Source organism: Ursus arctos, unplaced genomic scaffold, assembly GCF_023065955.2.
Source record: "Ursus arctos isolate Adak ecotype North America unplaced genomic scaffold, UrsArc2.0 scaffold_26, whole genome shotgun sequence".
Classification (NCBI taxonomy): Eukaryota; Metazoa; Chordata; class Mammalia; order Carnivora; family Ursidae; genus Ursus; species Ursus arctos.
Genome location: NW_026622941.1, coordinates 23953798 through 23968810, shown reverse-complemented (window position 1 = coordinate 23968810; position 15013 = coordinate 23953798). Strand labels below are relative to the sequence as shown.

General features: G+C 36.4%; 1 protein-coding gene across 5 annotated transcripts in view; it reads right to left on the bottom strand.

Annotated features, from left to right (window-relative positions):
* RASSF8 (Ras association domain family member 8) overlaps positions 1-15013 on the bottom strand; it is a 117148-nt gene that overhangs the window by 62896 nt on the left and 39239 nt on the right. Inside the window, exon 1 of one of the 5 annotated variants that reach the window (XM_057318920.1) lies at positions 13363-13561. The exons of 3 other annotated variants lie outside the window; for them this stretch is intronic. The gene's annotated coding sequence lies outside the window, so the exon portion shown is untranslated. Of the gene's footprint in view, positions 1-6154; positions 6223-13362; positions 13562-15013 lie in introns of those variants that run through there. One more of the 5 variants, XM_057318919.1, reaches the window with a different exon arrangement.

The following is a 15013-nucleotide window of genomic DNA, read 5'->3' as shown; positions in this document are numbered from 1 at the left end:
GGCTAATCTCCATTTCTCAGTTAATTAATTATGTCCTCACATTTACTTGACTCAGCTATTTGTGGGAATAGAGGGAAGAGGAAGCAAGGGCCTAGAAGAATAATTACTACTAACAAAAATAATATTGCTTATGAAAAAGAATAAAGCTCCTCTGGGAAATATTTGACTAATTTTTCAGAAAATAAGTTCTGGGGAAATTCTCAAAGGACCTCCTGATTATGTAACACTGAATAAAGTCAAATGTCTACTATTTCCAGTGAGGACTTCTTTCCATGAGCGTCTGTCAACTCTTAGATATGGAACTAACACAAACTAAAGCAGCATCAGGCCTCAACCCAAAAGAAATTTCAATAAAAACTTCTGTCGTCTGACAATACTGCTCCCAGATTCATTCATATGTGGCTGCAATATATAAAGGTATAACTTTTGCAGTGAAATACTTCAGATCTAAAAGAAATACAATCATTAGTCAGTTACCTTTTATTTCATTCATAGTCATGGACTTCCTGCCATTCCATGAGCCACTTTAAAATGAAGAAAATTTTCTCACTTGTAAATTCAGGGGGCTTTTTCTCAGTCTCATAATCAGCAACTTCCCAATTATAAGAGAATCACTAACCACCTTCATCCTTTATCTTCAAAGTGTGTCTGCTGCCCACCCCTCCAGACACTTCCTCTTGATGGAAGCTCCTCAGAGCCATCTTTGTATATCTCTCCTCACCATTCCTTCAGTTGACTCTTACTTTCTATACAAGCACATCTGCACCATCTCTACACATCTGGTCTTAAATGTTCTTTGTATGAGAATCTGTCAACTCAGATAGTATGACCAAGATGGTCTGTGATTCTCTATTATACCTTTACCACCATGGTTCCCTCAGAGGCAACAAGCACAAGACCACATGACAATATTCTCCAGGACACAAAGCCTTGAGAATTCTCTGGGTTCTGCAGATGTTGCTATGAAGCTTCCTTTAGTTTCTGAGGTACAAAGGATATTTCCTCAGATGACCTCAGAAGATCTTTCTCAGATCTACACTGGGCAGAACAAGAAACTCAATTCTTAAGACTAACAAGATAAGTGATAACCTCCTATCACCCTTGGATTCCAAAGATAGAAAGACATAATGGTACCAGGGCCCTTAAAACTCTTAAAAATAACAAATGTACTCCACTCTCGCCACTATTATTCAACATAGTATTAGAAGTCCTTGCAACAGCAATCAGACAACAAAAAGGGATCAAAGGTATTCAAATCGGCAAAGAAGAAGTCAAAATGTCTCTCTTCGCAGATGACATGATACTCTATATGGAAAACCCAAAAGAAGCCACTCCCAAACTATTAGAAGTTATAGAGCAATTCAGTAACGTGGCGGGATACAAAAATCAATGCTCAGAAATCAGTTGCATTTCTATACACGAATAACGAGACCGAAGAAAGAGAAATTAGGGAATCCATCCCATTTACAATAGCACCAAAAACCATACGTTACCTTGGAATTAACTTAACCAGAGACGTAAAGGACCTATATTCTAGAAACTATAAATCACTCTTGAAAGACATTGAGGAAGACATAAAAAGATGGAAAGATATTCCATGCTCATGGATCGGAAGAATTAACATAGTTAAAATGTCCATGCTACCCAGAGCAATCTACGCTTTCAATGCTATCCCGATCAAAATACCGAGGACATTTTTCAAAGAACTGGAACAAATAGTCCTTAAATTTGTATGGAAACAGAAAAGGCTCCGAATCTCCAAGGAACTGTTGAAAAGGAAAAACAAAGCTGGGGGCATCACAATGCCGGATTTCCAGCTGTACTACAAAGCTGTGATCACAAAGACAGCATGGTACTGGCACAAAAACAGACACATAGACCAATGGAACAGAATAGAGAGCCCAGAAATGGACCCTCGGCTCTATGGGCAACTAATATTTGATAAAGCAGGAAAAAAACATCCGGTGGGAAAAAGACAGTCTCTTCAATAAATGGTGCTGGGAAAATTGGACAGCTACATGCAAAAGAATGAAACTTGACCACTCTCTCACATCATACATAAAAATAAACTCCAAATGGATGGAAGACCTCGATGTGAGACAGGAATCCATCAAAATTCTAGAGGAGAACATAGGCAGCAACCTCTACGACATCGGCCAAAGCAAACTTTTTCATGACACATCCTCAAAGGCAAGAGAAACAGATAAAATGAATTTATGGGACTTCATCAAGATTAAAAGTTTCTGCACAGCCAAGGAAACAGTCAGAAAAACTAAGAGGCAGCCCACGGAATGGGAGAAGATATTTGCAAATGACACTACAGATAAAGGACTGGTATCCAAGATCTACAAAGAACTTCTCAAACTCAATACACGAGAAACAAATAAACAAATCAAAAAATGGGCAGAAGATATGAACAGACACTTTTCCAATGAAGACATACAAATGGCTAACAGACACATGAAAAAATGTTCAAAATCATTAGCCATCAAGGAAATTCAAATCAAAACCACACTGAGATACCACCTTACGCCAGTTAGAATGGCAAAAATAGACAAGGCAAGAAACAACAATTGTTGGAGAGGATGTGGAGAAAGGGGATCCCTCCTACATTGTTGGTGGGAATGCAAGTTGGTATAGCCACTCTGGAAAACAGTGTGGAGGTCCCTTAAAAAGTTAAAAATTGAGCTACCCTATGACCCAGCCATTGCCCTACTGGGTGTTTACCCCAAAGATACAGACGTAGTGAAGAGAAGGGCCATATGCACCCCAATGTTCATAGCAGCAATGTCCACAATAGCTAAATCGTGGAAGAAGCTGAGATGCCCTTCAACAGATGACTGGATTAAGAAGTTGTGGTCCATATATACAATGGAATATTACTCAGCTATCAGAAAGAACGAATTCTCAACATTTGCTGCAACATGGACGGCACTGGAAGAGATAATGCTAAGTGAAATAAGTCAAGCAGATAAAGACAACTATCATATGATTTCTCTCATCTATGGAACATAAGAACTAGGATGATCAGTAGGGGAAGAAAGGGATAAAGAAAGGGGGGGTAATCAGAAGGGGGAATGAAACATGAGAGACTATGGACTATGAGAAACAAACTGAAGGCCTCAGAGGGGAGAGGGGTGGGGGAATGGGATAGACCGGTGATGGGTAGTAAGGAGGGCACGTATTGCATGGTGCACTGGGTGTTATACGCAACTAATGAATCATCGAGCCTTACATCGGAAACCGGGGATGTACTGTATGGTGACTAACATAATATAATAAAAAATCATTAAAAAAAAATAACGAATGTACTAAGCTAGAGAGGGACAGTTTCTATTCTAGTCTTTGTAAACAGAATTGATCCTAACCAGTCTCCCTTCTATCCCCCAGTTCTCTCTCTCCAGACTTTTAGGTACCCAAAATTTCATGTTCCTGGCCCAAAGGCCCCAACCAATCATTCCCCACTCTGTCTTATCACTAACAATAGAATTTTGCAGCCCAGAAGCATTTCTTTTCTTCTTTATCAAGTCTTCCTCATGTTTGTTAGTTGCCAAAGTCGACCAGATATGAAGGAAGGAGAGGACTATCAGACTGACTAAAGCATATTATTCTCCAATTGGTAATATGAAAAGAGATAATTAGGGAAAGAGAGTTCTCTATTGATCCTTAAACCACAGTGCCCATTCTCAGGACCAGGGGAATGAGGCGGTGTGTAGCAAGCAGGGCACCTATGGTGCAAAATGCAAGGAGGCATCATTCTCAAGTGCCAACACTGTGTTTGCATGACTCTAAAAGTGAGTGCCTCCTTATATGTTTTTGTGCCCTTGTAGGTGCCTCACTTTCCTTATTCTAAAGACCCTGTGCCATTCTGCCTGTAAGTCAAAATGGTTAAGATGTTAGGCTCTTAACACCCATCTCTCCACCCAAACCAAGCTCATCCATCTTGTTTAGCTCATTGCTAAATCTAAGAGTCAATTTAATAAACTCCCTCCTCCTGATACACTTTCTTCATTTGGCTTCTAGAACACCTGCACTCTCTCTTGTTTTTCCTCCAACCTCATTGGTATTCCTTCTCAAACTCTTCTCTAAGCTTTATTTGTTTGAGAATCCCAAATCTCAGTCATAGGTCCTTTACTCTTTTCCATTTATATTCACTACCTTGATTTCATTCAACTTGATCATTTCTTGAAATACCATCTACTTGACAATTCCCATTTCAAGCTCAGACCCCTCTCTGAACTTCAGCCTCACATTCAGATGCCTAGTCAACACTGCTACTCTTATGTCCAGCAGACATTTCAAACTCAACACATCTGAAAGGAACCCTTACTCTTACCCCCCTTATCTGTTTGCACCCACACTCTTTCATCTCAGTTCAAAGCAACTAGAATGCATCCTTTTAGTTGCTTGGGCCCAAAGGCCTAAAGTTATTCTTGACTTCTTTCTCTCATAAGCCTTATGTAATGTCAGGAAATCCTGTCGACTCTCTCTCTATCTACCCTACCATAACCGCTAACCTGAATAACTGTAAGGGCTTCCTAATGAGTCTTCCTGCTTCTACCCTTGTGCTTCCTCCACCCCCAAGCAGGCTATTCTCAACAAAGAAGCCAGAAAGATATAAAAGAAAAACACTTTATAACAGAGAGACATGAACTTAAATATATAAATGACAAGACATAATGAAGCAGTTAGACGCTTATGCCTTTCCAGGCACACCTCGTTTTATTGTGCTTTGCTTTACTGCACTTTGCAGATCCTGTGTTTTTTACAAATTGAAGTTTTGTGGCAACCCTGCAACAAACAAGTCTCTTTGCACCATTTTTTTAAAGAGCATCTTCTCACTTTGTGTCTCTCTCATATTTTGGTAATTTTCACAACATTTCAAACTTTTTCATTATTATTATATTTGCTATGGTGATCTGTGATCAGTGATTACCACTCTGATGATGGTTAATTTTTTTTTTTTTTAAAGATTTTATTTATTTGACAGAGAGAGAGAGCCAGCGAGAGAGGAAACACAAGCAGGGGGAGTGGGAGAGGAAGAAGCAGGCTCCCAGCAGAGGAGCCTGATGCGGGGCTTGATCCCAGGACTCTGGGATCAGGCCCTGAGCCGAAGGCAGACGTTTAACGACTGAGCCACCCAGGCGCCCCGATGATGGTTAAAGTTTTTAACAAGAAAGTATTTTAAATAAAGTTATGTACATTTTTTTAAGACAAAATGCTATTATACATTTAACAGACTATAGTGTAAATATAACTTTCATATGCACTGGGAAACCAGAAAATTCATTTGACTCGCTATATTGTGCTGTTTGCTTTACTGCAATGGTCTGGAACTGAATCTGCAATATCTCTGAGGTATGGTTATACCATAAATGCAACAGCGTTAAGTGCAGGTAGAAACTCAAATGCTACAAGGGCGACTTGTGTCTGTGGCATGGTTATTAAGCTGGGGAACAACTCTTTTTCAAATCCTGAATTAAATATGATTTTCCCTTAATTTCCATAATGGTTGCATTCCTGGAAAACTCATTATATATTAAGACTATGCAAAAATGCTTTGTGTATACATGTATAAGGTTACATTCAGCTGTGGTTTTTCAATAGGAAAATAGAGCGAGGCATTCGAACAGCACTGTGTGGAACTGTCCCGTGTACCACAGGATGCCTGGCGTCTCTGTTACCCATTCACTAAATGCCAGTAGCATTTTTTCAATCATTGGGATAACCAACAATGTCCTCACAAATTTCCTAAACACCCCTGATGGTGGAACTACTCCTGTTTAGAAACACTATTCTAGAAATACAGTCTCTGATCCAACAGAATCTCTTGACTCTGCAGTTTAATTGGAAGAAGCATGAACAACATATCGAAAAGCACAAAGTGCCAGCCATCTTGAGTGTGGAAATTAAATTTATTCAGAAATATTCTGGTATATCCATTGGTTCTCAGCCCAGATAGTCCCCTTGTCCTAACGTGTTGGTGGAGCTCGGCTTTCTTGTGAGCTGGGGATGGATTATGATAGCCAACAACTATGCATTATACATAATTTGAAATCTAGGGCTTCCATTTTGCAGTAGAAAAATGGATGGGGGAAGTATAAGTGTACAGGAAAGAACATGAACTGATTAGGGTTGTAAGAAATATACTCACCTATTTGACAGACTTTTATCTACTGGCTAGGCACTAGGACCACAAATATGTGTAGAAGAGTTTCTGCCCTAGAGAAGATGTTTAAAGGGAGCAAATCAGTCTCCAACCAGATCTTGGTTTCTTCTAGTTCAAATCTGAATGTTCACAATGCTTTCCAAGTAAAAAATAAAGATTTTATGTATATGCTATAGTACAGCACAGGGAAACTACGAAATGAAGCAGGCAAGATGGTACGAGAACTAAGGTAGTCACCCGTATGACATTATTTTATTTTTCACATGAGGATATAAATATTACTATATGAAATTACTATTTTGTTAATAGTAAAAATCATTATTTATATTTCTACTTCTTGATATAATAAAAAGATGGAGTATATACATTCAAACAATTCTTGGGAGCAAAATGAAATAGAAATGGCAGTTAATATCAGCATGTTTTTTTCTGAAAGTGTTATTTGCTGAACAAAAAAAAAAAAGCAATTTTTAATCATTTCATCCCTCACACAATTCACATTTTGACAAGGCAAGATTTGCAAAAAATTTGCACGGTAAAATTGTCTGGTGGCTACAAAGCAGCTCACAGGAGAAAATGTTAACAAAATGAATGGAATAATCAACTGGCTGAAAATAGTATAGCTTTTAATGTTATTTATATCTAATTTTTAAAAAAGATTTTATTTATTTATTTGTCAGAGACAGTGAGACAGAGAGAGAGCACAAGCAGGGGGAGAGGTAGGCAGAGGGAGAAGCAGACTCCCCACTGAGCAAGGAGCCTGATGTGGGATTTGATCCCAGAACGCTGGGATCATGACCTGAGCCGAAGGCAGAAGCTTAATCAACTGAGCCACCCAGGAGTCCTATATCTCATTTTTTAAGTGCGAACATTTTAAAGTAGCAATATCCTTTTGAGGTATGAGGATATCAAAAGTTTAATTTCTTAAGATTACAGAGAAATTATCAAGAATAAAGAATGTGAGTAATCTTTCTCCCTACAGAGATTTCTGAAGTTTAGGTTACTCCAAAACATTAACACTTGTACTTCTTTTCCAAATAGAACTTTATCTACTTATAATTTTGATCCCTTCAATACAATAAAGCCCAGAGCCCCAGAAAAGGTTGTTTGTACCAATTAGAATAAGAATCCCATTTTTTAAGTTAGTCATCTCCGTCCCATCCACATTCATATTCACACTTAGTTAAGCCCCAAACACATTCTGCTCTTATGTGCCTTTCTAGGCTTTGCATATGCTATTTCCCAGGCCATTTTCAAAGGCTTTCTCCCCACTTCCTAAAGACCTACGCGCCTTTACACACTTAACTTAAATGGTATCTGCAAGCAGCCTTCCTTAATTTTTGCACAAACTTCTTCCCCATATGCTCCCATCACTCCTTCATTGCACAACTGCATAATTTATGACATGACTAAAATCATTCGCTACCTGTCTGTAAGCCTGAAGACTGGGCAATATCAGGTCTGAATATAGATTTGCTAATGAAGAGAACAACTATGGAGGATAATGGTGAAAATGCTGTGGTCATTTTGGAAAAGACCCAAATCTTGAGGTCTATTACTTCCTCCAGTTTTGTGTTATTAAAATTTATTTGTAAATTATAAGAAAATCAAATTTGGTCTATATATATTACTAATTATTCTATTAATTTTTAAGGTTTCAGCTAGATTTTTTTCCCAAGAAAGAAATATATCTCTGCAGCTGATGTGCAAAACAAGTGTCTTTCATTCACACAAAGTCTATTAAATGCATAAACATTCATATTTGAAATATTTAAGGAAAAAAAATCCTCCTATTTACACTATGAATCATCCAAAAAATAGAAAAGCACAAAAGGAAAAACAAAACAAAACAAAAAACATACCACAGAGAATTTACAGGGAAAGTAGGTGTTGTTCCTTAATACGATAGTTCATGTCTTTCAATGTTAAAAAGCACTTAATTGACACAATATAGACCAACTCTCCACTGTAAACTGAGGAACCACATGTGCAGTTGGTTATGACTACCACCTACCATGTCCAGTCAAATGAACTACAAAGATACACTAAGGAAGTATATAACACAGCTACACACAAAACGTATCCATCAGCACAGATAAAGTAATTTGCACAGACGGAGAGGGGAATTAACAGGTGTCTAATTTCCACATACATACTGTGTTTTATGTGATCACAATTTCATTTAATCTTTACAGCCACCCTGTGAGCTAGTTATTGTTACCCTCGATTTATCAAGTAAGGAACTAAAGATCAAAGAGATGAATGTGACCTCACTTGTCCTATAACCTCACTGTGTCACTCAATGACAATGACCTGTGATCTCTGAGCATGAACTGTGGTCAGGCACGATGAGTATACCCCAAGTGACCACTCATTCTGGTTTGCCTAGAACAGCAATGGTTTACATCGTTATCCCAGCATAATTATCTATAGTGCCATGTTTCACTCTCCAAAGTGTCTGGTTTGAACAATTATTATATAGTTTCCATAAGTACAGAAGAGTGAAAGGCTGCTTATATAAAAGTATATCTAGCCTAAGTCTGAAACAAGATTGAAGCACTTGGGGAAAACATCACTCTTTAAAAAAAAAACAAAAACGGTGATAATTATCATACACTGAATTTTGTACACGCTAAGACCTTTACATATACAGTTGATTCCGACAGGTTTGAACCGTGTGGGTCCACTTTTTATGTGTATTTTTTGATAAATATAGTATAGAGTGTAAATGTATTTTCTCTTCCTCATGAGTTTAACATTTTCTTTTTTCTAGCTTATTTATTGTATGAGTATAGTATATAATACATATAACATCCAAAATATTTGTTAATTATTTATGTTATTGATAAGGCTTTCAGTCAACAATAGGCTATTAGTAAAGTTTCTGGGGAGTCAGAAGTTATATATGTATTTTCAACTTCATGGAGATGGGTACCCCTAACCACAGGACATTTAGAGTCCACTGTATAATTTAATCTTACCTAACATCTGAGTAAGAAAACTGGAGTTAAGCAGTCGAGGTCACACAATTAATAATGAGATAAGCTGACTTGTACCCAGATTGATGAGCTCAGATGATCCATGGCAGTTTTTGACAGCTTCTTGAGACATCCCAGAAGGAAGCGATAAGGATGAAGCCAGAATCCAGGAAGATTTATCAAGGTTGCCCTTCTTGCAATGGAAGTCTCTTTCCTCTAAGTCCCAGATCTTTGGTTCTACTAAGTGGTGTTAATGTATGTGTACGTGTGTGTTGTGTTGTGCTCTCACAGAAACATTAAAAGAGAAGGGTTTAACCCTTCTCAAAATGAAGAATGTCCACAGAGGCAAGGCAAAGACTGATGCAGGGATGCTTGTTGGAGACACAAAGACTCTAGAGTTAGCAAGATCATGGGGAGACTTTCATAAGTTTTAAAACTGGAGGTTTAAGACAAGTTTCCCTAAATTTCTAAGGAGCCAAGTATACTCTGGTTGAAATGTGAAAGAAAGGAAGAGTGAAAGACAGAAAGAGAGTGCAAGCTCAAGAGTTTATCACCTGGCAATAAAAACGATGTTTCCCATCTGCTGTGAATCTTCTTTACTTGGTGAGACTATATATTCCTAAGGGCAGAAAATATGGATGCTGTCCTATCTACTTTAAGAACTTCCATGAGGTCCACTCTAAATAAAAGAAATTGCCTTTCTAAAATTAGAAGGGATGTTATGGTATCATTACTACCTTAGTATTATCTTAGTAGTATATAAGAACAAAAATTGATTCTGTATTTTGGCCCTGTTTAATTTTTATATTCTCCCTATCACATTCAGGTAGATAGAGGCACCATTTCAATTTATAGGGATATGTGCCCTGTGATGAGACAGGTTCAAGGCTGTGCCAGGACGTTTTCAGGGTCTTACATGCCAGAGAGACTGAAGTTCCTCCTTAGTCACAAAGGAGTGGTGGTACCCGCAAATCCATAATTATTGGGAAAAAAAAGCCCACTGTTAAAAGCTGTATTCAGGAAGAACAGCACAAAAAAATTAAACAAAGTTAACACTTCAGACTTCAGAGGCAAAGCATCTCACACTGGGTGTATTTCCTAAAAATTATTAAATTTCTTGCCTAGGTGTAATTGCTGTAAACAAAACAGTAGAGTCAATGGGAAAGGGGAGAGAAGGGTAAATAATCAAAATGTCTGTAGAATTAAAATAACTGTCCTAATTCTCCCACTTAATCCATAAAGATTTTAGTAAGTTTGATTCAATGTCATTGGCAATCAATATTTAAACATTTAAACTGCTGTGGCACTTGATACATAGGCATGGTGGGAAAGGCTGACATTTAAACATAGGAACACATTGCTCTTTATCATTCTCAGGGATGTTGGGCCCCATACTCCCAGGACGCATAAGGTATACACCACAGGCTAATATGAACAGTAGCCGGGGAGTGCAGTCTGTGCGGCACTAACCAGACACTCTGATGATCTCCACGTTATTTAATCCTGTACATAATCCATCTCAATAAATGTTTTTACAATAATTTTTTTTCAAGAAGATAGCTAATGAAATCTTACACATTTGATTAACCTTAGATTTTTAAAAACTAAATCTATTTTCAAATTTCTTTCTTTTTTTTTTTGAAATATTTTATTTATTTATTTATGTGACAGAGAGACAGCCAGCGAGAGGGAACACAGCAGGGGAGTGGGAGAGGAAGAAGCAGGCTCCCAGCGGAGGAGCCTGATGCCAGGCTCGATCCCAGAACGCCGGGATCACGCCGAGCAGAAGGCAGATGCTTAATGACTGCGCTACCCAGGCACCCCCTATTTTCAAATTTGATTATAAATATATTTGTTTTAGAGAATCTATAATAATAATTTGATAATAATAATAATTTTCTTGTAGTTCTACCACTTGCAGATAATCATTACTAACACTTTGTATATTGCCTCCTCGTTTATTTTCTATGTAAATATACTTAAAAATACAAGGTTATAATACAAGGTTATAAATACAAGGTATCCTGACATTGTTACTTTTTAGGTTACTCTCATTTTTCCATTTCGTTAAACAGTAAAAAAAATTATCTATAAATAAGCAGGTATGTAAATAGGTAGGTAGGTAGGTAGGTAGACGGATTCCATTACTGGCTGCAACACTGTCTACCCTGTAGTTGCATCATACGAGCATTCTGATCTATCTTCTCCCACAGCCAACACTAGGAATTATATTGGTCTACGTTACATTTTACATAAAGGTCACTCATATATGTCTCATGTACATGTTTTTGAAACTTCAATGATATAATATCCCAAATATGACATTCCTTTATTAAGTACTAAGACTAAACAAATCTTTAGGTCTATATGAAGTTTAATAGTTTCCTGCCCACGGGTCATTCACATTTCTTCCAGAGTTTAATCCTCGGCATAAATTTTTGTTGCTACCATGAATGGTCCCTTTTTTTCTATTTTTGAACTGATTATTACTACTATACAAATCATGATATTTACAATGGAATTTTACTATATTAGTTTGAGTATCTTGGGCATTTTTTATTATCTACAAATAATTTTGTCCTTTCCAATAGTTCTCTCTCTTTTTCTGTTCTTAATTGATTGGCTAGATTTTCAGAGTTACATTAGTACTGATGAAGCAAGTATGCCGCTAATTCTAACAGGAGACAAAATTCTAGTGTTTCACCATTATTAGTATTTTGGCTATTGACAGCCTGATTCCTAATTTGTTTATAAAATTGCAGATACTTCCATAAAATATTTATAGTAAATATCTCTAAACAATGAGAGAATAGGTGATTATATTTTCCTTCAGTTTCCCAGTAAATGGATTATCTAGGCTTTCTACATCTACCTTATACTTTTTAAAATTCAAATTCTGATTTACATTTTTCAAAATACTACCTGTTTTATTAAGAGTCTCATACATATGTGGAAAAGTTTCTACAAGAGTTTTATCATTTTTATCTACAGATAGCTACAGTTACATCTAAAAACTGCTAAATTTGTATATTATTTTTATTAATTAGACTAGTCACAAACTCTTCCAATTTTTTTTGCCAAATTTCCAAAAATGAACGGACACACACACCTTTATCTCCTTATTTCTCCTAATGTTCCTTGCTTAAGGAGACTGTTTTTCACTCCAAATTACCTTGATTAGTAATCAGTATCTTGCAAAAAGCAAGAGTGAAGCAAACCCTAAAAACGCTTTGTCTTTAGAAACAACATTCTACCGTCCTCTGTGAAAGAGAATATATCTAAAAAAATGCCTAGATACAAATTTCTCAAAGTAAACTTACTCTGCTAATAAAAATGATACCTCATCCCTTCTATTTAAATACATTCATGGTTAAGTACAAGATGCCATAAAATAAATATATTAACAATTTGTATTAGGAAAATCCCAACATTCCCAGAACAGAGTTCTATGAAAATCAGATTTGAATACTTTTTATATTAAAACTGGCATGTTAACAAATGTATGTGGCAATATCTTAAAATCCTTATCAAATTCTGTGTTTTTCATATTTTATTAAGTAACCATTATATTGAACCGATCTTGTCTTCTGACATAGTTTGAGATACATTATCAGAAAATGCCAAGTTCAAATATAAACAAGTTAACTTTTCATTTTTACTCTGCCAGGGAAACTTCAAAGTGCTAAAAAATGCAAGCTGCTACTCATCTTCTAAAAACAGAAATGAAATAATTAGATCACAATTGATGACTCCTTTCTCAGAGGGGAAAAAAAAAGATGAATGCAATTGGAATGTTTATTGTCACTGAAATTCTTCAAGCCTGGATTCCAAGTATGGGTTTGATGCAGGTTACTATGACAACTTAAATTACAGAAAATGTCCCCCCTTCTTCTACCAAGTTTTTCTGCCAAAAGATCATTTCGAGCCTCCTAAAATCTGTGTGCACAAATTACCTATAACAACAATAAACATCTCTTTACCAGTTTTATTTAGAAATGCTCCCATCTAAACCATTAAAACCAAGTATAAGCTTATAAAAAATAAATTCCACTAAATCTACATGGGGCAGAAAACCTAACCTGAAACACGAACACACACACACACAGAGCTTAAAATATGAAATGCTGAGAGTATTTTGAAACTACTCCCCACTACCAGAAGCACAATATACTACCATGATAAGTTTCATTACAGAAACTACGGGAAATTACTTACAAGGCAGTTTTGAAAGAAGATTGTAGGGCTAAGTCCTGTTTATCACTCTTTTCCCTCTATTTAGTACCTTTTACAGGAAAGTACCAGAAAAGGGGGATGGGAGAAGAATGCAGTCCTATTCCAAAGAGAGAAGCAAATAAATTATCTGCAAAACCTTATTTTGTTTTATGTAATCTGTCTTTTTAACATAAAACAGGAGCTTTAAAGTTTGTTCCCACACAGCCTCAAATTTACAAATCTAGGAAAAGAAGCCTTGTGATAAATAAAATGTGAATTATTCTCTATCATTCTCTAAAAGAATAATGGCTCAGGAAAAACTGCATCACTGTGGAGAAAATGTAATTTAGTAGAAATATTCTGACTGTAAGATATTAAAAATTTAAAGCTGCTCCATAAAAAAAATAAGGTAGTTTTACAGTGTAGCAATACTGAGAATTCAAAGCTGGTTTTGTTGCTATTGAAGTTAACATGACTGAAATTAGATGCTTCACTCAAAAAGGTTTAGGGAACTCACATATCCTCTTTCAATGAGTAAACTGGATTATTTCAGAAGCCAGCAAGAGCAAAACAGTTTTCTGTATAATTCTATCACATCCAGGAACGGTTCATTTATTTAAAACAGACAAAACTCCATTTAAAAACGGAAAACAAGGCAGTAAGCTAAGGAAGTCTCTATGCACTTGAAGCCAAGAATCAAAGGCTGTTAATTTTTAGCATACTAAACATTTGAGAAGAAATAGCAAAAGATTAACTCTTTAGCAGCAAACTCCAAGCAACTCCTACATCTCCTACCTGTATGAGGGGATAACTACCCGTGTTCTAAAAGAAACAAAACAACTGAAACATTCAAACCCAAGTGTATACAATCTCTAGACATTAAATCTGAATTCCTCTTGGTATAACTTTTACATAATTCCTCCAAAATAGAAAATAATTAATATAAAGAAAAGATTTACAGAATAGCTTTATCAGTGATGAAAGCTACATCTAAAATTTAAGTGACGACACAATTATGGAGAGAACTGTGGTAAGTGGGACTATATAATACATTTTGTTCCTTATACCTTTCTTCTTTAGACTATATTGCAAATAACAGGGCTTAACTAGAATTCTTCAGCTCTGACATGGATATAACAAAATTGCTCTATTAGAATCAGACTATCTTTCACCTTCAACACTTGGGGCCTTCTAGTCATGGATTTTGCTACTGCCACCAGCAGTGCAACAGAGTCTATAGGAAGAAAACTGAACCAGCGAGGATACGGACTTGTGGTTTTAGGAATCCATTTCCCTCCACATAGTTTAGCAATTACTACAAGGCTCTAAGGTTATACTTTTTATTTCAGGGGGGAATTAATTTATGTAAAGCCTTCAAAAATCATCGTTGAGGCAAAAATGCAAGCACATAACTTTTGCAAATGAGGAACTAAGGAATTTACAAGACAGCGTGCTGGTTGGTGCCCTTACAGAGTTTATTCACCTGTAAAATGTGAACAGTTTATTCAGAAGTGATTCACATACTACAAACAAGGTCAAATTATTTTCCCTTCTGAGACCAATGAGTCACTTTAGAGTTCAAGACAGGATACACATCAAGCGTACAAAAAGCAAGTGAAAATTAATTCAGTTGTATATTCCCACCTCAAGAGAC